The 25,294-nt window shown below is 38.2% G+C and overlaps 1 protein-coding gene and 1 pseudogene across 2 annotated transcripts in view; one reads left to right on the top strand and one right to left on the bottom strand.

The window, feature by feature from the left end:
• The window catches only part of FGF12 (fibroblast growth factor 12), a 367,576-nt gene that overhangs the window by 133,489 nt on the left and 208,793 nt on the right, over positions 1-25,294 (top strand). The gene's annotated exons all lie outside the window — the stretch shown is intronic.
• On the bottom strand, positions 593-7,639 carry LOC134386283 (glycosyltransferase 6 domain-containing protein 1-like; annotated as a pseudogene).

The raw sequence follows: 25,294 nt of genomic DNA, 5'->3' as shown, positions 1-25,294 counted from the left end.
ACAGTGCCAAGGCCAGGGTATTGCTGGAAGGAAAGATCAATGTAAGGATGGAAGGAATGAAGGCAACCAGGCAGCAGGCTTAAAGTAGAACTTTTGTCTCACACCTTCTTTCAATATATGTTTTTCAGAACATAAGTGATCTTTGTTTTCTTGTACCTTATTGTCCTCAGGATTCATATTATGGGTCACTGAAATAATTATTGATTTGTATGGCAGGCAGTTAGGTGTTGAGATGTAGTACAATTATAAAATACACAGCATATTTTGAAGACTTAGCATAAATGTAAAATATTTCAATAATTTTTATATTGACTACATATTTTGGATATGTTATGTTAAATAAAACATGTTATTAAAAATTTCATGTATATATTTTCCTCTTTTATTTTAATTTTATTTTTTTAACATTAAATAATCATCCTTTTATTCTTTATCCTGTATTAACCAAATTGGATGGTTCGAAATTGCAAGGGGAAAAATTCCTTTTGGAAGAGTGTAAATTTTTACATCTCTAAAAAATGGAAGGTTTTAAGACACTGTATATTTATAAAAGACTGCTGTGATTCATTTATTAGTCTGTAAACTCAATGGCCTAATCATAATTCCTCTGGGAATGATGCACCACCTTGATTTATCGAATCTGGGCAGGGAGGGTAAATGTCAGGTCCCATCTGTATTCTGGTGATAACAACTTGGAGGGTTTATTGAGAAAAAAAATATTTGTTTAGGTGCCTTTCATAGGTGCTGTTAAGTCCATTTTTGATGTCCTGGGTAGTTCCACTCAGCTAGTTTTGGATGAGGTTTAATATCTCATGGGACGTGCCACCAACAGCCGAGCCGTCATCATAGACATCTCCCTGTCCAAACGGGATGTAAGCTGCCGACTTAGGCCTTCTCTTCTAAGGGAAATTCTTGGTATTCTGAAAATACCACCACGCATGGAGCTGAGCCACAGAGGTGCCCAGGATCTCCACCCCAAAGTCGTTCTGGAAGACCTGATTGGCAAACATGCTGAAGAGGAAGTCAACTTCAAACTGGATGTGCCGGCCCAAGCTTCTCATGCGTACCACGTCGTGGTCGTTCCACAGGTCTTCCTCCTTCACTCTGAACATCTGGAATGTTCAAAGAGGACTTGACTCCAAGTCAGGCAGCTGGAAGGAGAAATCCGCTATGATGTAGACAACAACTCAGTAGCCAGTCATGAAGTACTTATTGGCTGACGTTATGGACAGCTTCAGGTACTCATCCACCAGCCTGCCAGTGGCAAAGACAGCCAAACCCGTGGTGAGATTTTGCCTTCTGTAGTTTCTTTCCAGGACCTCTCTGTTGAAAGTGCCTTCCCATACAACTGGAGCAAGCCAGTTCATTTTTGTTATAACATCAGGGCGATTTCTGTATCCTACATTTCTTCATGTAGATTTCAGTTGCTGTCTAGCATCCTTTCACTTCAGCCTGATGAACTCACTTCAGTACTTCTTGTAGGGCAGGTCTGCTAGCAACAATTTCTCTCAGTGTTTGTTGTTCTGGAATGTCTGGATTTCTTCTTCCTTTTCTGAAAGATAGTTTTGCCGTATATAAAATTCTTGGCTGAAATGTTCATTTACTTATTATGAATATTCATGAGATACAAAGCTGATTGTCCCCCCTCCAGTCCATGATGTGTGGGCCAGATTCATACTGGGGGCATATCCATTACCAGAAATTACTTTTTTACCCCTTTGTCCCCTCCCAATTATCCCCCAACCTTCCTCCCCTTCCCCCTCTCCCCTCAACTCCAATTTGTAGCCCTAGGACTGTTCCCTCCCTCTGTTGGATCATGGCACTTCTGTGGTCTTTCTTTCCTGCCTTCCTTTCTCTCTTAGCTCCCACATATGAGTGAGCACATGTGGTATTTATCCCTCTGTGCTTTGCTTGTTTCACTCAACATAAGTTTCTCCAGGTTCATCCATGTTGCTGCAAATGGGAGTATTTCACTCTTTATGGCAAAGTAGTATTCCATAGTGTATATATACCACAGTTTCCTTATTCAATCATCTATTGATAGACATTTAGGTTGGTTCTATATCTTGGCTATTGTAAGCAGAGCTGCATTAAACATGGGGGTGCAGATATCTCTCTAACATGATGATTTCCATTCCTCTGGATGTATTCCCAGAAGAGGGATTGCTGGATCATATGGAAGATCTATCTGTAGTTGTTTGAGAAACCTCCAAATTGTTTTCCAAAGTGGCTGTACTAATTTACAGTCCCACCAACAGTGCAGTAGTGTTCTCTTCTCTACACACCCTCACCAGCATTTGTTATTCAGTGTCTTTTTGATTATAGCCACTCTAACTGGAGTGAAGTGGTAACTGAATGTGGTTTTAATTTGCATTTCCCTGATGACTAGTGATGTTGAACATTTTTTCATGTATCTGTTGGCCATTTGTATGTCTTCCCTTGAAAAATGTCTGTGCAGCTCCTTTGCCCATTTTTTAATTGGGTCACTTTTTTTAATGTATAAATGCTTGAGTTCTTCGTATATTCTGGATATTAGTCCCTTGTCAGATGCATAAATTGTTGGCAAACATTTTGGCAAATCTTGGCAAAAATTTTCTCTCACTCTGTAGGTTGTCTTTTCACTCTGTTGATTGTTTCTTTTGCTGTGCAGAAACATTTTAGTTTTATGTAGTTCCACTTGTTTATTTTTTCTTTTGCTGCTTGTGCTTTCGGGCTCATGTTCATAAAGCCTGTACCCAGACTTAACTGCTGAAGTATTTCACCTATATTTTCCCTTAGTAATTTTACAGTTTCGGGTCTTATACTTAGGTCTTTAATCCATTTTGAGTTGATTTTGTGTATGGTCAGAGATGCATATGTAGTTTCATTCCTCTGCATATGGATATCCAGTTTTCCCAGCACCACTTGTTAAAGAGGCAGTCTTTTCCCCAATGTAGATTTCTTTTTGTCTTTGTCTAATATCAGATGGCTGTAAGCCTGAGGAGTGATATCTGGGTTCTCAATTCTACTCCACTGGTCTGAACATCTATTTTTATACAAGTACCATGCTATTTTGGCTATAACAGCTTTGTAGTATAATTTGAAGTCAGGCAGAGTTATGCCTCCGGCTTTGTTTTTTTTTTTGCTCAGGGTTGCTTTGGCTATTCAGGGTCTTTTGTTTTTTCATATGAAAGGTAAGATTGTTTTTTTCATTTCTGTGAAGAATGTCATTGGCATTTTGATGGGAATTGCATTGAATCTGTAGATCACTTCGGGTAGTATGGACATTTTCACAACGTTAATTGTTCCAATCCAAGAGCATGGAATATCTTTCCATCTTTTTGTGTCTTTAATTTCTTTCAGAAATGGTTTGTAATTCTCATTGTAGAGGTCTCTCACCTCCTTGGTTAAATTGATCCCTAGGTATCATCTTTTTTTGGTGACAATTGTAAATGGGCTTACTTTCTCTATTTCTCTTTCTGTTAATTCATTATTTGAGTATATAAATGCTACTCATTTGGGGGCATTTATTTTGTATCCTGCAACATTACTGAAGATATCAACCAGCTCTAGGAGTTTTTTGATAGAGCCTTTAGGTTTTTCTAAATATAGTATCATGTTGTCTGCAAATAGGGAAAGTTTGACTTTATTTTTCCCAATTTGGATTTCCTTTATTTCTTTCTCTTGCCTGATTTCTCTAGCTAGTACCTCCAATACTATATTGAATAGAAGTGGTGAGAGTGGACATCCTTGTCTTATTCCTGTCCTTATGGGGAAGGCCTTCAATATTTCCCCATTTACAATAATACTGGCAGTGGGATTGTCATAAATGGCTTTTAATGTGTTGAGATACTTTCCTTCTATACCTAATTTGTTGAGAGTCGTTATCGTGAAGGAATGTGAATTTTGTCAAATGCTCTTTCAGCATCTATTGAGATGATCATATGGTCTTTGTCCTTGAGCTTGTTGATGTGATGTGTCACATTTATTGACTTTTGTAGGTTGAACCATCCTTGCATTCCCTGGGATGAATCCCACTTGATCATAGTGTATAATTTTTTTAATATGCTGCTGTATTCTAATTGCTAATATTTTGTTGAGGATTTTTGCATCTAGGTTCATCAAGGATATTGGCCTGTAACTTTCTTTTTTTGTTGTGTCTTTATCTGGTTTTGGTATCAGAGTTATGTTGGCCTCATAGAATGAGTTTGGGAGAGTAGCATCTGTTTCAATCATTTGCAACAGTTTCATGAGAATTGGTATTAACTCCTCTTTAAAAGTTTGATAGAATTCAGCTGTAAAGCCATCTGGACCCAGACTTTTTTTTGTTGGAAGATTGCTAATTATCACTTCAATCTCCTTGCTTGTTATTGGTCTGTTCCGGTTTTCTATCTCTTCTTGGTTCAGTATTGGTAATTTATATGTGTCTAAAAACTTATCTATATCTTCCAGATTTTCAAATTTGTTGTCATACAGTTGTTTATAATAGTCTCTAATGATTCTTTGTATTTCTGTGGTGTCAGTTGTAATGCCTCCCTTTTCATTTCTGATTTTTGTTATTAGGGTCTTCTCTCTCCTTTTTTTGTTAATCTAGCTAATGGTGTGTCTATTTTGTTTATCTTCTTGAAAAGCCAACTTTTAGTTTTGCTGATCTTTTCTATTGTTTTTTGGGTCTCTATTTCATTTAGTTCTGCTCTGATCTTAATTATTTCTTTCCGTCTATTGCCTTTAGGTTTGTATTGTTGTTGTTTTTCAAGTTCTTTGAGGCACAGTGTTAGGTCGTTTATTTGGAGTCTTTCCATTTTTTTAATATAAGCATTTACTGCAATAAATTTGCCTCTTAGTACTGCTTTTGCAGTATCCCACAAGTTTTGGTATGATGTATCCTTATTTTCATTAGTTTCTAGAAATTTTTTGATGTCCTGTTTAATTTCTTCTTGGACCCATAGGTCATTCAGGAGCATATTATTTATTTTCCATGTATTTGTATATCTTCCAGTGATTTGCTTATTGTTTTTCTCCAGTTTTAGTCCATGTGGTCTGAAAAGATTGTTGGAATCATTTCAATTTTATTAAATTTGCCAAGACTAGATTTGTGACCTAATATGTGGTCTATCGTGGAGAATGTACCATGAGCTGACGAGAAGAAAGTGTATTCTTTAGCTGTTGGTGTAATGTTTTGCATATATCTGCCAAGTCCAGCTGGTCTAGGGTGTAGATTAAATCGTGTGTCTCTTGGTTGACTTGTTGCCTGGAAGTCCTGTCCCATACTGAGAGAGGGGTGTTCAGATCACCCACTATTAATGTATTAGGTCCTATCTCCTTCTTTAGGTCTAAGAGTGTTTGCTTAATATATCTAGGTGCTCCGGTATTGGGTGCATACATGTTTATGACTGTTATGTCTTCTAGCTGGATAGTTCCCTTTATCATTATATAATGGCCTTCTTTGTCCTTTTTAATGTTTTTTTGGCTTAGTCTATTTTGTCTGATGTAAGAATAGCTACTCCTGCTCGTTTTTGGTTTCCATTTGCATGGTATATCTTTTTCCATCCCTTCACTTTTAGTCTATGAGTGCCTTTACAGGTGAGGTGGGTCTCTTGAAGACAGCATATACTTGGGTCTAGCTTTTTAATCCAGTCAGTCAGTCTGTGTCTTTTGATTGGGGAGTTTAGTCCATTCACATTCAGAGTAGTTATTGACAAGTGTCATTTAATTCCTGTCATTTAGTTGCTACTTGGTTAGGTGGTTTAAATATCTTTTGATCATTATTTCCCCTTTTATTTCTCTTCTTCAATGTGAATTGGGAATTTAAGACAGAATGATTTAGCTTCTTTCCCTTTCTTGCTGGCATTTTTGTTTTAACTGTGGGTTTTGCTCTCACTTGTATATTCATGATGATGGTCACCATTATTCAGATTCCAGATGAATGACTCTCTTGAGGATTTCTTGCAGGGCTGGTCATGTGGTGATGAACTCCCACAACTTTTGTTTATCTGGGAAATACACTATTTCTCCCTCATTTCTGAAGAAGAGCCTTGCTGGGTAAAGAATTCTTGGCTGGCAATTCTCTTCTTTTAGTATTTTGAATATATCATTCCACTTTCTTCTGGCCTGTGGGGTTTCGACTGAGAAGTCTGATGTTAGTTTGATGGGGGTTCCCCTATAAGTGACCTGACGCTTTTCTCTTGCTGCTTGTAGAATTCTTTGTCTTTGAGTTTTGCAAACTTAACTATAATGTGTCTTGGGGAGGATCTTTTTGGGCTGAATCTGTTTGGGAACCTTTGAGCTTCCTGGATCTGAAGGTCTGTATCTTGCCCTACACCTGGGAAGTTTTCTGTTACTATTTCCTTGAGTAGGTTTTTGATACCTTTTCCTTTCTCCTGCCCTTCAGGAATACCCAGAATTCGGATGTTAGAGCACTTGAGGCTGTCTGCTATCTCTCATAGGTTTTCCTCATTATTTTTAATTCTTTTTCACTTTTTTTTGCCTGCCTGACTTATTTCAAAAAGACCATCTTCAAGCTCTGAAATTCTTTCTTCTGCTTGTTCTACCCTGCTGCGCAAGCTCTCAGACATGTTTTTTATTTCATTGAATGAGTCTTTCATTTCTAGAAGTTCTGCTACATTCCTTTTTATGGTATTAATCTCTTTGTAGATTTCCTCCTTCATATTCTGGATGTTTTTTCTTGTTTCATTGTGTTCTCTAGTTGAGTCTTTTTATTTCTTCAAGTTTTCTTAAGATCATTGCTCGAAATTCTTTTTCAGACATTTCAAGGATTCCCTGTTCCATGGAGTCTAACTTTGGGGCATTACTGTATTCTTTTGGTGTTGTTATTTCTTCTTGATTGTTGGTGCTTCTAGTGTTTTTTCGCTGATGCTTGGTCATTCACTAGGGGGTTTGCATCTTCTATTACACTGAGGTTGGCTGTGGAGTGGCCTTGGTTGCTACTGTGGGGGGTGAATTGTCTTTGCTTGACAGTAGGTGTGGTGGTGGTTATGTTAAACCACCTTGGTTCCCGTTCAGGACTCTGTGGTCATAGAATGAGCCCCTGGCATGTGGAATTCTGCTGGGCCAAACTCGGTGGGTCAAAACCATAGACTGGTGCTCCCCCCTAGGTCTGAGGCAGGATGAGGGGCTCTGTGGATCCACATGGTTCCACTGGCTGGAGTTGCTGCCAGCCACCCCCGGTGGGCTCACCTGCATGGAGCCGGTTCAGGGCGCAGGAGCGGGTCCTGGAGCTCCCCCCCTGCCTCGGTACAAGGCGGTGGGGTGAGGGAGCCATGTGGAGCCACCCGGTTCTGCTGTCTGGTGCTGCTGCCCGCTGCTTCCGGCAGCCATTCAACTTTTCTTGAGACTGATTACAGTTCCAATAATTTGCAGTGATGCCCGTATTCCCAGGACATGAATGTGATGTCCAGTCCATCAGCAAAGTAGCACCTCTCAACAGATCCAATAGCTTGCTTTCCCACTTCAGGCAGCTGTGAAACAACTGCAGTTGGCAGTTGTTCCTGTAGTGTTTTTCATGGAAAGTTTTTGATGGAGGGCTCGGGAGGTCTTTTGAACGTCTCTTTTCTATCTTTCCTCTTTTAAATCGGACTACTAGAAAATACTTCACTACACTGCTATTTGCAAGCACTGGCCTAGGTATAGAATGCAGCATTCTTTCTCTTGCTACTAGCCCCTGAGAGAGAGAAGAGCCATTCTTGTGAAATGAAAAACAGCCTTCAACAAAATTATGTTAAGTCTAAGAAGTTCTACTGTACTCCTTATTGGACAATTAGGGAATGATTTTCCTGAATTATTTTTAGTATCTCACTGTCATAAGTAGAATTTCTGGACATGCACCATTTTTGAAATAACATCATTGTTATGTTTTCATAGCGCTTTGTAATTTAGATTATTTCCTTTTGTAAATTTCTTTTCTGATAGCTACCTCTCATAATTTCTTTGCTAGATTCTAGAGTGTGGTTTGCCGTGTTTTCACTTAAGCAAATGAACGCTGGTAAATTTCAAGCTTTGAAACAGCCTGAGAGTTTTCCCAATGTGAAGGAGGGTGTTGAAGTCAACCATAAGTTATCTAGCAACCAATATTAAGTTCCAGGACTCTGAATTCCAAGAAGATGCCAGTTCATTCAGCAAACAGATGAAATATTCTTTGCCTAGAGGTCTATCGGCAGCACAGTCAATTGTAATTCTTAATAATGAGACAAGGAAGGGAAGCTTGGGCACCTGCAACTGAAACTACACATCACCCACTTAATTATTAGTGGGTATTAATTATCTTTGCTTAAAGTTGGAACTGATTTAGTGTTCTTAGAGATTTCTGGCACAGCCTTTAATTTAAATCTTATTATTAATTTCCAGTTATGTTTTGTCACCAGCACTGAGCTGTAAAAAGTCTCTGTTATATACACTGTGGTGTTTGAATCTGTTCAAATCTGGGTAGTTTATGGTACCCAATAACTAAAACATAATAAAATCATAAGTCAAAGCCTTATCATTATCACCATTATCATTTACAATCCCAAAATAAAAGATCTAAAAAAGACTGTGACAATACAACTCCTTTAATCTTACATGAGAAAACTAAGGGATGAAGTGAACTGCCACAGTGGGGGTGCTGGGATTGGAATTCAAACCTGCCAACTCCTAGTGCAGTGGTCTTTCTGCTACTGAGAGTATATGGTGCTAAAGTGTAGTGACTAGAAATTAGTATTGTTGAACTGTAAAATCCATAGTTCTTTGTGTGTGTGAGTGTGCATGTGTGTGTGTATGTGTTTCCATGGCATTTTGGGGAGTAAGCACTTGATGAATTTTCTTGCTTTGCTGTAGATTTCCTAAAGGATTGAGAGCTTTTTTAGTGTTCCTCATGTACTTGTATTTCTTCCTTTTGTTGTTGCAGATGTCAGAGTACAAAATAACATTTTTTAATAGACTATTTTTTAGAGCAGTTTTGTGTTCACAGCAAAATTGAGCAGAAGTTAGAGATTTTTCATATATTACCTGCCTCCACAAAAGAACGTTTTTGACATTTTGCTAGCTTATCCTCACAATAAATGTGTTCATTTGCATTTATTAATGTATTTATTAAATAGTCATACATACATGTATTTATTACATAGTCATTTGGGAAAGGTTGGTATAAATTATTAAAGCCAGGTAAGAAGTGCTTTTGATTCTGTAGTGCTGGGGAAAGAGGATTAAAAACAAACCAAGAAAAAACAAATATTTTCTTAAATCAGAATATAAACTTATGCCAAAGAGTAGTGTTAAAGAGCTGTTTGCTAAAATGAAGAAAACGAATTCCTGCTCTTTGCTTTTGGAAATCTTCAATTTAAGTTTACTAAAATTATGTTTATCAATAATCTGTGGTTTACCTGTTTAGATTTACAATTGCAAAAGTAGTTATGTCCATATTGTTATATTTTTAGAAAAGCTATATTAGTATAGTTACTAATTGAAAGGAGTCTGTTCAAATTTTGATGAGCGTGTAATGTCAGAAAAGTCATTTTTTCCTGCACTAGGGCTCCATTCCCTCACTTGTGAAATAAGGAGGGGGAATAAGGAGAGTTTTCCCACCTGGTGGTTTGCAGTTCTCTAAGAGAAATATCTGTTTAAATGTATTGTCCTTCTTAAAGCAACAGAATAGATTTATTTTTTATTCAAAAAATTCTAACATTTGTTTGTACATATTTGTGGGGTGCAGTGTGTTGTTTCAATATATGCACATACTGCACAATGATTCACTTAACAGTAGATAGCACAGTTTTGTACCCATTAGTCCACCACTTTTCCTCTCCCCCTCCTAACCCCCAGGCTAGAATAGATTATTTAAAAAAATTTTTTTTTCACTTAAGATTTGAAGATTGAGAACATATGGCTACTGAGCTCCCTACTCTACCTGAAACTGCTTGCATAGGGCCTGGCCCCAGTAGACTCTCAGTTACTGAGTGCTTGACACTTAATGGGGATCAGATGGGTGTGTTCATGACTCAGTCTCTTAAGGGTTTTTTTGTTTATGTCCTATCTGCACAGTTCTAACCATGATGATAGTTTTGAATATTATACATTTTTAGTGTTACTCCCATAATGTACTATTTGTTAAAGACAGAAGGCATAAGAAACATTGACACTAAAATAAGACTTTGGCTATTATAATCTGAGCTGTTACAAAAGGGCCCTGCTTCCTGCTTAAAATAGGTGGATCAGCTGGAAAGAATTTAACAACCACAACAAAAATTAAAATGCATAGTTGAGCTCAAAGCCAAAGAGGGGAAAGCTTTAGGTACCAGAAATGTAGAAGGAATTTATATTTGTAGAGATGAGCAGGAACCGATTTTGCATGCTCGAGGGGTATTATCAGAACCAGACACAGGCATCAACAGTTGGGTACTGGGCGTAATCCTCAAGTAGGCACAGGAAATGAGGCCTTGGGCCTCTATTGGGCATTCAGGGACCTACAAAGGCACTATTCCTTCTGAGATGGCGATTTGGAAACATTCCCCACCTGCCAAGGAACACTGAAAAGAGCTGATGCCCACATAGGGCAGTAGGTGGAAAGTGTTGCCAGTGAGAAATTAGAAACTCAAACCTGGACCAAGTTCTCCTTGTTAAACTGGAATTCCAGTCTGAGAATTTAACATAAAAACATCTCTGTAGCTAGGAAAATCCACAAAGTACTACAAGAGGCCAGTGCAAAACCTTCCTGTGCGTTTCACAGTCCAGGGCAGCACAAAATAACTATCTGTGAAGAAAATATCTTAGTCCATAATTAAAACCATACAAGGATATAAACCATCAAAAAAGAGAGTAAAACCCAGCAAACTGAAGTATTTCTACTCCTAAGTTCTAGATATTAGATAAATCTAAAATAAATTTTAACATAAGAATATTATAAATGTTTATTAAAAGAGGTAGAGTCCACAAGGCAGGAGCAGGGAAGTCTTAAAAAAAAAGGTAGATTTAAAAAAACTAAGAATAATTTTATGTAGTAATTCTAGTATTATGAAAGAAAATTTATGGATGTGTTCAAAGTTAGGCTATGCACAACAGAAGAAAAAAATGATTGAATTGGAAATAAAATCAGATGAATCATTCAGAATGTCTCTTTGAGAGATTAATGGATGAAACACATTGAATGAGATTAGATATGGAGTATAGAAAGAGAAGCTCCAACATGCATTTCATAGGAGTTCTGGAAAAGAAGAGAGACAATGCCACATCATCTGTAACCAAAGAGATGAAGACAGAGAATTTGCAGAACTCAAAAATTCCTATGACCTTTTCCCACCATATGTATTCTTTAAAAAATCCACATCTGGAAATATTTTAGTAACACCACATTGTGATGAAGACAATAGATCTTAGAAGTGTCCAGAGAGAAAAAGACAGATTAACTGCAAATGAAGGAAGGTAGATTCATTGCACACTTGTCATCAGAAATGACAGTTGCTAGAAGATAACAAGATAATATTTTCAGAATGTTCAAGAAAAATAGGCATCATGTTGATGTTGTATATTCAGTTAACTACAATTAAAGACAGAGCAAAATAAATAAATGTAATGGAAAATACTGAGAAATTTTTTACCATTTACAGACTGTCCTTATTGGTTCCCCCAAAAGAGGTTGAATCTGGGGGAAAGGAGGGTTGAAAGATGCAATGGTGAGTGAAAAAAATGGTAAACATGTTGGTAAATCTACTGCAATGATCGAAAAAGATTATAACAAGTCTTTCATGGGTTTAAAAAGAAGCTGGAACTGAAATGCTGGACAATAATAGCAGTGGGTGGATTTCAGGATTTTTAGGTGTTTGCATTATTTGGTAGGAGCTTAGTGATAACAGTTACACTTGTACTTTGTTAAATTACAAATTTATGTGAAATATGTAAGGGTAACCACTAAAGCAACAGAAATAGAATTGTAATTTCCAAATCAAGATAAGGGAAAAATTGCAGGGAGAATAAAGAAAGCTAAACCAATCCAACTGAAGAAACATAAAGCAGCAAAGAAATGCATAATAAGTAGAAAACACAGACTAAGATGATAGGAATAAAAACAACTAAATCAGAAATTACAGTGAATCCAAAATGATTATACGTACGTACTAAGGGACTATGAGATCAGATGATAATTCAAAACCCAAATTTATATTAATATAATGTTGAATGAGATAATCAAATTGCCGAATGATATATATAACACAATACTTTTTATGTAACAATGTGCAATATACAAAATTGCACTATGTACTTTTGTGGATATATATAGAGAGAGTAAAGGAGCAAAAATATGACCAGGAAGGCTATATCTTAAATTCAAAAATGTGATTGGTTCTGGTTAGGAAGATGGAATGGAATCAAAGATTTGACTCTAATGTATTAATTCTGTAAAATGATTTGAAGCAATTATGGAAAATGTTAGCATTTGTCAGATTGGGATGGTGGGTTCATGGATACTTGAGATGCATTGAGAATGGTAGTCGGCTATGTGGGTTTGGGGTCCAGACTGTCTGGGCTCATATCCTCACAGCCCTTCTACTTATGAAATGTGGGATCTTGGGTAATTACTTCACTTCTTTGTGCTTCCGTCTCATCATCTATAAAATGAGGGGAAAAAGAATACTAACTTTATAGAGCTGTTACAAAGATTAAATGAGTAAATACTATGCATAGAAATCGCTCAATAATCACTGGTTCATAGTAAGCACTATTGAGGGTTATTGTTATCTCTATATTTTCTGCATGTTTTAAATGTTTCATGCTGAAAAGAGAATTCAAAGAAATGAAATAGTTAATGGGTAGGTAAAATTATAATAAATCTGCACATTGTAATCAGATAATCTTTATCAAAATGTAAATTAAAAATCACTCTTAGAACCTCAATATCAGAGTTTAAAGAGAAAATCTCATGAACATTTTATCTAATTTGGTTTTCTATTTATGACAACAAAGATGATCCACATGCAGAATGGGTTATGTGTGGATATATTTTTGCAAAGAGCTTCAAATTTATTTATTCTCTTACCTTGTCATTAGAAGCAAAACACAAAGATTCTGAAATTAAGCCAGTTTTTATAGAATAATGTACAGGATTTTGAAACATCAAATAAAAAATGATTTTTTTCTATTTCTGATTCTGTAACACATAGGTAAAATCTAACATACATTTTAATGTTTAGTTGTTCTTCCAAACAAACATATTCTCTTTAAAAATTCTTTGTTAACAATTGTGTCTTTTCTTAATAGGGTGTGTCACATATAAATAGGAAATCATTTGCAATTTTAAAAATAGGTTATAGATAGGAAAGTCTCTCTGGCCTCTCGCACAAGGTTTGGGAGAATCTTTAGCTATGGGTAGATCAATCCCTGCTGTACTGAACCCTGACATATGCTTTTCGGAGTTGGCCATAAGAGGAGCAGGCTTTTGGTATATGGGTGTCTGCAATCAGAGCAGCCACTCTTGAGAGTGATGTCAAGGTATTTTTGTCTGAAACCACTGGTTCATTTCTTTGTTTGTGGTATCTTAGCATCTTTGTCATGGTCTCTCATTATCAGTTCCAGTGGCAGTTCCTTGTACCTGTGTTTCACTTGCCCTTGAGAACCTCCCGAAGTAAATTTGGATTATAGCATACAATCCATATTTTCATCCCAACCATATTTACTATCCACATTTAATAAAAGTTTCCAGTTCTTCATGTGATGTAATATCAGGTAATAAGTTAATTACATTAATATAATCTATGTAGATTATAATTTAATTGAAATTTTAATAATCTTCATTGATTTTCAGTGGTGAGAGATATAATCTATTAAAAACTACTTGCTCCATTTTCAATGCTAACTTACTGAAAATAGCTTGTAAGTATCCATTTCTACCTTTGAATCCCTTAAGTATCAGAGATTCTACACTTGCAGCCACTGAACTATTCCAGTACCATCTTTTTATAGATAAAACCTGAAGCCCAGAGAGAAGAAACCAGTTCATTGAACAAATACGTGTTTGCTTCTTAGGTTGGTTGGTAGGCACTATGCTAAATACTAGGTATATTACGATGGTTAAAACTAACATGGCTTCATGCTCATGGATGTGACAGTCTAGAGAGGAAAATAGATATTAAGCAATAAACAGAAATAGATATCTAATTGCAAATTGGGGATAAGTGCTATAAAGGGAAAACCTAGTGTGCCAGCAGAGAATGTGGATATGAATATGGAGACAGATTTAGGTTGGGCTCTGAGGCAAGACCTCTGTGAAGTGATATTTAAGCTGTGACTTGAATTTATTCTAGGAAGGAATCAATCCAGGCAGAAGGAAGTGCATGTGGAAAGATGTTTAGGTTTGAACAGCAGGAAGGCACAAGTGCTTAGAGCTTAATGGGTTAGGGACAGGGTAAATTGAGGTGATGGAACGGTAGGCAGGAGCCAGATGGTGCAAAGCCCTCCTCCAGGTCATGCTAAAGGCCTGGCGTTTTATTGTAAATGAAATGGGAAGCTATTAAAGGGTTTAAGCAGGAGAGTAGCATGATCTAATTTATATTATAAAATATTACCTTGACTGTAGAATGGTTTAGAATGGAATAGGGTAAGAGTGGTAGTGAGAGGCTATTGGTGGAATACAGCCACGAGCTCTTGATGGTATGCACCAAGGTGGTGGCAGGGGATGGAGAGGAGCAAAGAACTGAGATTAGGTCCCAGATTTCTGGTTTCTCTTTGTCCATGCATCCCACTGCCCCACACTGCCTGGTCTGAACTTGCCAGGATTGAGGCTGATGGATGTGTTCTTGAAGCTCTAAAGTGTTCTTTTGCAGATAGTATTATTACCAATTGAACTCACTCTGCTTGACTCTGCAAATTTTTCTTGGTGGGTGCTGTAAAAAATAAAAAGGTGAGAAACAAAAATAGCATTTTACAACAATAGTATTTGACCTGCAGGTAATTTATATTTGTCATGAGTGAGGGAATTCCCCAGGCTTGCCAATCTGGATAAACAGATCTCTGAGATACAGGACAGTTTCAGGACAGGTCCAACATTTGTGCAGCTCCTCCGATGTCAGGAAACTGTCATACCTTTGCTCTCCCAGACAATATGTCCTGTTTATTTATTTCTGGTGCCAAAATATGTGTCTGAAAAAAGAGACTAACTGAGAAGATTTTTCTATGCCAAGTGAGGATGGTTTTATTACAGAAGATTTTCTGTGTGCATAGGAGTATCTATATTACCACCACCTCCATTGCCTTTTTTTGTACTAGGAGGCCAAAAACCATGTTTTCAACTCCAATTTTGTGTTTATTGTTTCTTTCTGGCCCCTTGTTTCATAAGTTTCTACAGTTTTTGTGGGTTGATCCTGGTTAGGGAAGAAGAGAGATGTATCAACATGTTAGACTTCTTCAAAGGACGATTAATGATTAGCAGTGAGAAAGTGAAAAGAGCAGAGAGATCTGGCTTCAACCCTGGCTCTGGCATTTATTAATTCTGTGATTTAGCACCAGTCACTTAACCTCTGTAAACCTCAGTTTCCTAATCCATTAAAAGAAGTCCAAGGATAGTGCCTGCCTTAAATTATTTCTGTCAGAACTTGGAGAGATATCCACGTAAAGTGCTTGGTATGTGGTAAGTGCTTGGCATTTGCTATCTGTGAATGCAACTCAGGAGAATTTGCCCATTGCTACTGCTCCTCAGCATAGGTCTTCCTCTCCACTTTAATTGTGTATGACAGTTAAATCTACCATATGAGCATAGCCACCTCCTAGTCACACAGCACACTATGATGTGCATTCTTAATTCCTTTGAACAGTGTTCAGATGTGGGTTCTAGTCATTCACATGGTGTCATAAGAAGCAAAGTATGCCTATGCACAAAGAAGTGAAATAGCTTTCTAGATATCATGCAGCTAGCTTGGGACAAGGCCAGAATGCTGCTAGGTGGTATGAAAAATGGTTTTCATATTAAGGAGCATAAAACAGAAAGATCATGGTATATTAAAGTGCTCTGATTCCAGGAATTAGGAAATGTGCTGCCATGGGAGTTCCCCTCTCCCTTTTGTTTTGCTTTTTCATCTGTAAAATGAGCCTTGAATCAGATCATCCAGAATAGCTTTCCTGGCTCTAAAATCTTAAGATTCTAGGATTATCTTCATGTTTGAAGTATCTTGTGGCCTGCATTCTCCAGCAATTGTTCTTGAGCTGCCAGGAAAGCTGTCGAGCTGAGATCTCAGACCCTTCTTCCTCTTCCTGTGCCGGTTGTGAGTCAGGTAATTGACTTGGCAGCTTCATGCGAGATAGACATACTTTATTCTTCAGATGTGAGCTTCACAGACATGCTTTATTCCTCCAAGACAAGCTCAAGCTCTACTCCACTGACCCTCCATGCTCTGCCAACCTTCCAGGGCCTGCTTTCCTTCCATGCTACACTGACCGGGTTCAGAGTAGTTACCTTTGTACTTTTAGTACAAAATAGTAGCCACAAGCCAAGCATTACATAATTACTACAATCATGCTGAATCAGTAAATGGGCACACATGTGCAGTTACACTACTTTTTAAAACTTGTTTCTAATGAATGTGCTGAATCTTGCCCATTTGTAACAGATGTAAGGCAAGAGAGCCTGACTAAATTTTTCTCCTTTCCTTACAGTAGCCATGTTCATTTCAGGCCTACTTCTCCATGTGATTATCTCAGAAAGACCAAAGAGTTGTGACACAAGATGCTGGCCAGAGTCAAACTCCCCTCCATGAACAGACATACTTAGAAAGGCAAGAAATCATTTGGCTTCCCTACCTTTCATGATATTCTACATTTAAATGGGCTCCCTTAGGAGTCTAATGATGGCTTTGAATTTAGGGAGGGAGAGGCTGAGCATGTTCTACAACTGAAAGGAGACTGCACATCTTGTCATGCTCTAAGTTCCTGAGACTTTAGCATCCCAAGCACAATCAGTTCTCAGACTGACATATTTCTCTCTATCCCCATTACCACTGCCTACCTACAGCCCTTATTATATGGAATAGCTGCTGACTACAGCTACTGTGACCGCAGTACCATCCCACTCGAATTCTGTCTTCTCTATAGTTCCCCGATCTGGCTTTCTAAAATATCGCCCTCATAATTTTATCCCATGACTTAAAATCCTTCAGAGTTTCTCTATTGCCTAATGCACTGGGTCTCTGAAATGTATGGGGCAAGACAGTCCTTCAGCATGTGGAAAGAAACTGTTATAACTTTTGTTTGCATTTGGTATTGGTCCCATTTAAAAATTTTTACTTTAGTTTGTAATATACACGTAAGTTATAGAGTAGTACATAAATGTGACACAAATAAATATACATATACAGAGGCTGTATGTAGATTTAAAATTTTTTATAGATAGAGATGTATAATCAAAAACGTTTGCAGCTCATTGGCTTAAAGGATAAAGTAAAACTTAATATTAGCTTTGCTTAAGGATCCTCAAGTGTTCTGGGTCGTATTTCCTTTCTGCTGTCACCTCCAGCCACTGTAGGCACCCCTTTATTTCTCTACACCCTCACCATACCTTTTTGCTTCCCCAGTCCCAGAACATGCAAAGCATGTGTGTCCCTCTGTGCTATTGATCCTGCTGATGCTGCTCATAGCAAAATCCTCCTCACCTATTCTAGGCTAAGTTTAAAATGGTGCTTCATCTTCAAAGCCTTTCTTAACCGCTTCTTGTCCCAGAACCCACCATCGCAGGTGAAATTAGCCTCCCCACGCTGTGATTCCATGGCATTCTGTTTGTTCCTCTCTGACAGCACTTTTCATGTTCACTGCTGTAATGATTAGTTGTGTATGTGTCTCCTCGACAAGGCTGTGGGTGCCTTCGAGGCAGGAATTGGATCTCACTCATCTTCCTACCCGCACTAGCACATGTTGGAAGTCATTAAATGGTGTTTGAGTTATTTTAAATTTTCATGAGCATATTACAGTGAAGAGTCTGGATGGGAGGGGCTAATGTTATGGAAATAAAATTGGCTCAGTACAAAAATCCTGTCCTTATTGGCATTTCACATCTTAGCTCAGTTTTCCTGCCCTGCTTCTCCTGCCTTCCCCGGCTCATACTGCTTCTGTGAATACTCCAGAAAATCGTTTCTTTTCTTTTCACTTAGCTTTGAGGCAGCATGAAGGTTAAGGATCGCCTGTCTCAAGGTCACTTGATTCCCGTTGAAGTGAGGCAACTCAGGGCTTTGAAGACTGTATGGTTTATGGACAACGCTGCTGTGCTTGTCAGGCTGTGTTCAGTGTGGAGGGAAAAATGGAAAGAAACACACTGAAGACCAGAGGCATTATATTAAAAGGCTGTAAACAGCTCTTTCTTACAAATGAGAAGCTCCTCTGAAAATCACGGGTGACATGGAAAATGCCAGATATAACTTCTTTCTTTCTTTCCTTCAGCGTACAAACAGTCCTCACCTACCCTGTGCTTGGCACTGTGTTAGGTGCTGGGATACTGCACAGGAGCTCATACATAGTTCAGGAGCAGAGATGGGTCTGTAAGCAAGCAGCTGTAACAGAGTGCAGTAAGTCCTCTCCTCACCTGTGCACAAGGACGAGGACGCTCTGAAGAAGGAGTGATTAATTTTGCCTCAGGGAGTCAGGGAAAGCCCTGTGGAAGAAAGCTGAGTGTAGAAGATTGAGGAGGAAGGCAGGGTTGTGTGTTCAGGCAGAGGGAACTACAGAAACAAGGGTCTAGAGCAAGGGTTGGCAAACTCTTTCCGTAAAGGGCCTCTTAGTAAATATTTTAGGCTTTGCAGGCTTATAGGGTCTCTGTTGCAGACACTCATCTCTGTTGATGTAGTATGAAAACAGCCATGGACAATGCATGAATAAATGGTCATGGCTGTGTCCCAATAAAATTATTGGGACAAATTATTGAAAAATTGGCAACCATAGAGCTATAGTTTGTGGACTCTGGCCTAGAGGAAGGATCTTAAGAGAACCTCTAATCTCATTGTTCCTAATCTTTTTAAGTATTAGGATTTCTTTTCATCTGCTGTTTCCTGTGCCTAGAATGCTCTTCTTTCATGTGTAACTAGTGGTTTCCTCCCTCAGTTCATTCAGGTCTCTGTGACGTCATCCTCTAACCACTCTGTCCACAATAGCACATCCATCCCCTCCCTGCATGCTTTGTCCTTTGGTATTGCTTTATTTTTCAGTATCATAGCACTTATACTAAAACTCTATTACATATTTTATTGCTTATTCTCTGTTACATTCCATGGTGTGCTGGAGCTGACTGTATTCATCTCTTCTCAGTTCCAACTCTATATTCAGTGATGTCGGGTGGTAGTTTTAAATAGGCCATAGTGGGAATATTTACATTGTGGAAATCAGCCTCATAGAAATCAGACTTTGGGTTTTCTTTTCTTTTTTTCTTTCCTTTTTTGGGGGCCAGGGGAGAGCTGGTTTACTAGCACACAACTGGTTATCTTCTGTGCCTTGAAGAAAAACTACCAGAAAGTCTGGTGATCAATACAAATTTATTTTTTTGAATAAAATGTGCCATTAGAGGGCTGGCCTGTGGCTCACTTGGAAGAGTGTAGTGCTGAGAACACCAGGGCCATGGGTTCAGATCGCTATTTAGGGATGGCTGGTTAGCTCACTTGGGAGAGCATGATGTTGACAACACCAAGTCAAGGGTTAAGATCCCCTTACCGGTCATCTTTTTTAAAAAAAAAAAAAATGTGCCATTAGTAACTGTTGATTGAGAAAGCAGACAATCACTTACAGAGGCAGAGTCCTCTTGGAATTGTTAGCATTTCATGGGGAGATCCGTAGTCCTCAGGTAGGTAAATGCTAATGGCGTCGATCACCTTCATTTGACCAATGGGGAGACTGAGGACTCATGGTAGGACATGACTCTCTTTACTCCAGAGAGCAGATTCTGCTAGGCCATGATGACAAATCTCTAGCCTTTTTTTATCAGTTCTGCAGGGTGCTCCTTTAGGTCTGTTCACTGCAGTATACTGAATGAATGAGGAGACTTAGGCCTGCTTCTGTCACTAAACGGCATGTATTTTTAATGAATTGCCATAGCTCATTATGGTTGTACTTTTCTGCAGTGTTTTCAAATGTCTGGATAAGTTCTATCTTTTTTCAAGGGTCTTGCTGTATCTTATTTCTGATTTGTGTGGGACTTCGATTTATGGTATGTAAATGTTCCCTTGTCCATACCTTTTAGCTATAATTGGTCAGAAATGTATTTGTTTATGAACAATTTCTGACCCTAATAGCCTGATTTTGAAATCTGCAGCAGTATAACACCCAGAGGCACTTGACAGGAATCACATTTTACAGGCTTTTCAATCTCTGTTCCTTTAAGTGGACAATATTAAACCTTAATAAAGAGGACCTATTTGTAAACCTACAGAGATTGATTTTAAAAAACCCCATCAGACTACTCCACAATCCATGTTGAACATTTACAAGGAACTTTGCATTTTCAGGATGCCTGGTCAACAGCCTATTCAATTCTCTGTCCCAAGCACAAACTAAGGAAACAGAGTAGTGACATTGTTTTCAGTGGACCATCTGCCTTACCCAAAGCTTTCCAGGACGTCAGGGTTAAAGAGGACCTTGGATTGTTGCTCAGAAGGTCTCAGCTTTTGGAGATATCCATGTCGTTCACAGCTGCTCTGACCTGTAGTTTTTCTACTTCTCCCCAGTTTCTTATGCCCAGTGGTAGAAAACACCTCTTCCCTTAAGCTAATGGTTCTCTTTTGGTATACAATTTATAGAGAGTTCTTTTTTATCTGCCTCCCTGTAACTTTCATCCATTGGCCTTACCTCTGTCCCTGCGGAGCCACTCAGAACAAATTGGCTTCTTCTCACGTCTGCTGGCTCTCAAGAATGTGGAGACAGAGCTCAAGTCCCCTTGAGTCTTCCCTTCTCCAGGCTGCACATCAGCTGTGCATTCAGCCATTCTTTGCATGACAGTCCTTTGTACCCTCTTTATTTGGCTCTCTTCTAGACATGTTCCAGTTTTGCCAGTGTTTTTCTTAAAGTGACTGAACAGTTCTGGAGACTGGCTAGCACCATTGTCTTAAGCTAGATCTGCCTCTTCATTTATAGCTCTGTAACCTTGGATGAGTGATGTAACTTCTTTGAATCTCTGTAATCTCATCTGAAAAATGAAATAAGAGTATTTTACACATTCATTTGTTGTGAGTAGTAAATAAAACCACAGTGAAATCATCAGGAGAGTGCCTGGTACAAAGGAGATGGGTTTAAAATATGGTCATTTTTATTAAAATAAATACTATAAATTCTTTAGATATGGCATCCATAGCAAAGTTTGCAACACTATTATAATACTTTTCATTTTAGATTAGAGTTTACATGGAGGCACTTTCTCTAAGTTTGAATACAAATGTTGAATAGGCTGGTTCTAGATAAATGCAACTCAGTTTTAGCGGCAAATATTTTTTGTCTGTTAATCACTAATCAATACATCTATGTATTTCTTACACAGTTTTCTATAACCCCATTTCTTTATCACCCCACACTCCAATAACTGTGCACAACTAGGTGCTACCCCCTTCCTCTTTCTCCTCTTTTTTCTACCTTCTTGCTCTCCAACCCCCCAGTGTGCAAGAGGTAAAGATTATGTCTTGGCTGCTCCTTGGAAAAGAAAGGATGATGTCTATTGGGTATGTAGGAGATGAGTTCTTGCCCTAATTTATCCGTTTGCCAGATGTGTGGCCTTGGACAAGACACTTTCCCTCTGAGCCTCAGTTGTGTTTTCTTTTTTATCTTTGAAGTCAACGAAGGAAGGTGTTAGATTCCAAGGTCCTTTCCATTTCTAAAGTTCATTCTAGTCTCTGTAATCCGGTATTCATCTTGAGATGTGTGATCAGGCCCCGATGGCTTGCTTCTGTTCTGGGTTCCCAGTGAAGTACCCAGTGTAACTGCTCCATCACACTTCCCTTCAAGCCAGCAGAAATGTCTAGATAGCTCCTACAGGTGTCTGCTTTTCTGAGTGGCTTTGAAGTCAAACCTTCTGTTGAAATTGCTGTATCATCCTGCGGGAAGCAATGTTGAATGTGAGTTCCTATCCTTTACCTTCTTTCTCACTTAACCTCTTTAAGCATAAAATTTCTTATTTACTTTTTTGGCTATAATTATTATTTCTAATAAACCTTTTATTTTAGAATGGTTTTTAATTTACAGAGAAGTTAAAATAGTACAGAGATTTCCCATATACACTATACCCAGTTTCCCTCATTATCACCCAGTTTCCCTCATTAACATCTTATACTAGTATGGCATATTTGTCACAATTAAGAATTAATATTGATAAATTATTATTAACTGAAGTTTATACTTTATTCAGATTTTCTTTGTTTTTCCCGATGTTCTTTTTCAGTTTCAGGATCCCATCCAGAATACCACATTGCATTTAGTTGTCAGGTCTCCTTAGACTCCTCTTGTCTGTGACATTTTCTCTTTGATGACCTTGACTACTAGTCAAGCATTTTTTTTTTTTTTTTTTTTGTCTTTTTCATGACGGGCACTCAGCCAGTGAGTGCACCGGTCATTCCTATATAGGATCCGAACCCGGGCGGGAGCGTTGCCACGCTCCCAGCGCCGCACTCTACCGAGTGCGCCACAGGCTCGGCCCATAGTCAAGCATTTTTGCATAAGGCCCTTCAATTGGGATTTGTCTGATGTTTTTCTCATGATTAGGCTGAGGATGTGGGTTTTTCTGAGGAAGACCACAGAGTTAAAGTGCCATTCTCATTACATTATATCAAGGGCACACACAAGGGTACTTCAAAATGTTCACAGAGAGATTTGTATTATCTTTTAATTCTATTTTCCACGAACTTTTTGAAGTATCGTCAGACTATTGACATGATTTATGACTATTGATGTTAGCCTTGATCACCTTGCTGAAGTAGTGTGCTTTAAATCAGGTTTCTCCACTGTAAAATTACTTCCTCCCTCCCTTTCAATCTTGTCCCCTTTGGAAGGAAGTTACTGTGCATAGCCAATGGAAGTTCATTTTTTAGTCACCTCACTGTCCAGGGTAGGTATTTCTGATGGCTGTTGTCTTTCCTCCTCCAGTTATTCAGGGATGCAGCATTCTTCCATTTTGTAGCTCTGACATCTCCTAGGGTTTTTTTCATCTCAATCCAGCCAGCATTAAGGAAAGGGGAATGTGGAGGAGAATGTTTGCTTTTAAAAGCCTTGGCCTGAAAATGGCACACATCACTTCCACTTATGTTCCATATGACACTCATTCATCTGCCAAACCTAACTGCAAGGGAGGCTAGGACATATGGTCTAGCTGGGTGCCCAGGAAAAGAAGAGGAAATGGATTTGAGTAAAATGCTAGCAGTATTTGTCACACCACTTTAGAGCACAAAAGGTAACAAATCAACCTCTCCCCCTCTGCTATCTAATAATATAGCCATTATTTCATTTAAAAAAGAAAAAAAAAATGGAAGAACATAATCTTAGAATCAAAGAGTCATGTAAATTTTAAAAATTAAAAAACTTACTCAATTGACTTTATTTTTATTAATTTCACTGTTGGTCTGTGAACATTTGGTAAGAACAGGCACTTGCATGGCAGCATTTGAGAATCTCCATCCTCTATCCTGCCTGTACTAGGCTGCATCGTTCCCAGAGTCTGCCATGATTTTTCTGTCTAGAATGCCTTTCTTTTGGTTTCTTGGCCTATGAAAAGCCTACTCATTCCTCAAGTGAGAGATAAGGTGCCTTCACCCAACCTCCAGACAGAATTAGTCCCTTGTTCCATGGTGCCATCATACAACTCTGCCTCACTCCCTTATTTAACAGCTGTCCCACACTAGTGAGGTATGTACATACATTTCATGCATTAGACTGGGTGCTCCCCGAGGACAGTACAGGTTGTAGTCATCTCATAGGTTCCCAAGCATTGTCTGACTAATAACGTGTGTTTGTTGAATATATCCAGGATGCTAGATGTGCTATAAAGTGTTCTCATTTTTTTTTTTAGCCCTTTCTTTAAAAGAAATAGCAAAACATGTTCTTTTTTCTCCAAGATCTTCACTTATGATAGCCAAGTGTTCATGGACAAAGTGATCTTGAGCAAGCCTGAAAAGGTGGGTAGGGCTTGATAGATGTTAATAGGGGTGTAGGATGTCAGGCAGGCTATATAGCTTTCGGTGACCCACCCCGTCTCAGGGCATTTGTTCAATACATGGTCAGATCTCCTTTGAAAATTCTATAGTGCATTACGTTCACTTTCATAGATCATTATATAATTAAAACTCAAGACTCTGAGCTTTTCTGGCACTATTCTCAGTGGTGGGGATTGGTATACTAGTCTGATGCTCATTATCTTGAACAGGAGTTACCAACTTGAATTCCCAGGGCCCCAACAGTGGGATAGCTTCACCATGGCAAAAGAAGTGTTTAATTACAGGTACAGAAAGAGAAGCATGAAGAAAACAAACAATCACTTTCACGCTTTAATGACTAAGCTGCCATGCATCTCATAATCAAAGAAAACATGACTTCTTAAAGTGAACTTATCAAGCTTATTATAAATAAAATATGAATAAGATAGTTGTCTCTTTCCTTCTGTCTATTACTTTCTATTCTCTACTCTAAGCCCACTGTTTACTCTCGTGGCTTTACAAGCTCAATTAATATTTTTCTAAAACAGAAACTATGGCATTGCCCCATTTCCCCAAATATCTGTGACCAAGTCCTATGTGCAAAAGTCCAACAATAGACATGTGTTACAGGGGGGAACTCATTCCCAAAGAGTTAAACACATTGAATTCTTAGCTAGAATTCCCTTGTAGACTTAAACATCAATTAATGTATTTGGTTTGACACACAGTGCCTACCATATAGCCTGACAGAAAAAAAGAGATTCTTAGTAAATATTGATAGAGTAAATGGGCGAAAGATAAAGTTGACTAGCATAAATTCAGTGAATGTCCTTCTGAGGATACCATGTTGCTACTTCAGCAATCATATGATTTCAATCTCTGCCTCAATTTTTATCACCCGAAGCAGCAGTTTTCTTTTTCTCCTCATTTTTATGAAATGATTAGGGCTATAAATGTAATAGAATAGTTAATTTTTGCCCAACACTAGAGACAGAAAATGGTGATGCTGTGGAAACTGATTGTTGCTGGCAGCCAGCACCACAATGAGAAAATATTTGTAGTAGCTGATGTTCAAAAACATCCACATGTGTTTGATGGTATTCATGTGTACAGAGTTTTTAAGAGTTGAGGACCACTTGTAGTTTAAAATATTTAGAGAAATATGTATGACTTGATTTTTTTTTTCTCTGGAGAAA

This window comes from Cynocephalus volans, chromosome 1 (assembly GCF_027409185.1).
Source record: "Cynocephalus volans isolate mCynVol1 chromosome 1, mCynVol1.pri, whole genome shotgun sequence".
Lineage (NCBI taxonomy): Eukaryota > Metazoa > Chordata > Mammalia > Dermoptera > Cynocephalidae > Cynocephalus > Cynocephalus volans.
Note: the sequence above shows the minus strand (reverse complement) of the source record. Positions and strands in the feature narration are given on the sequence as shown.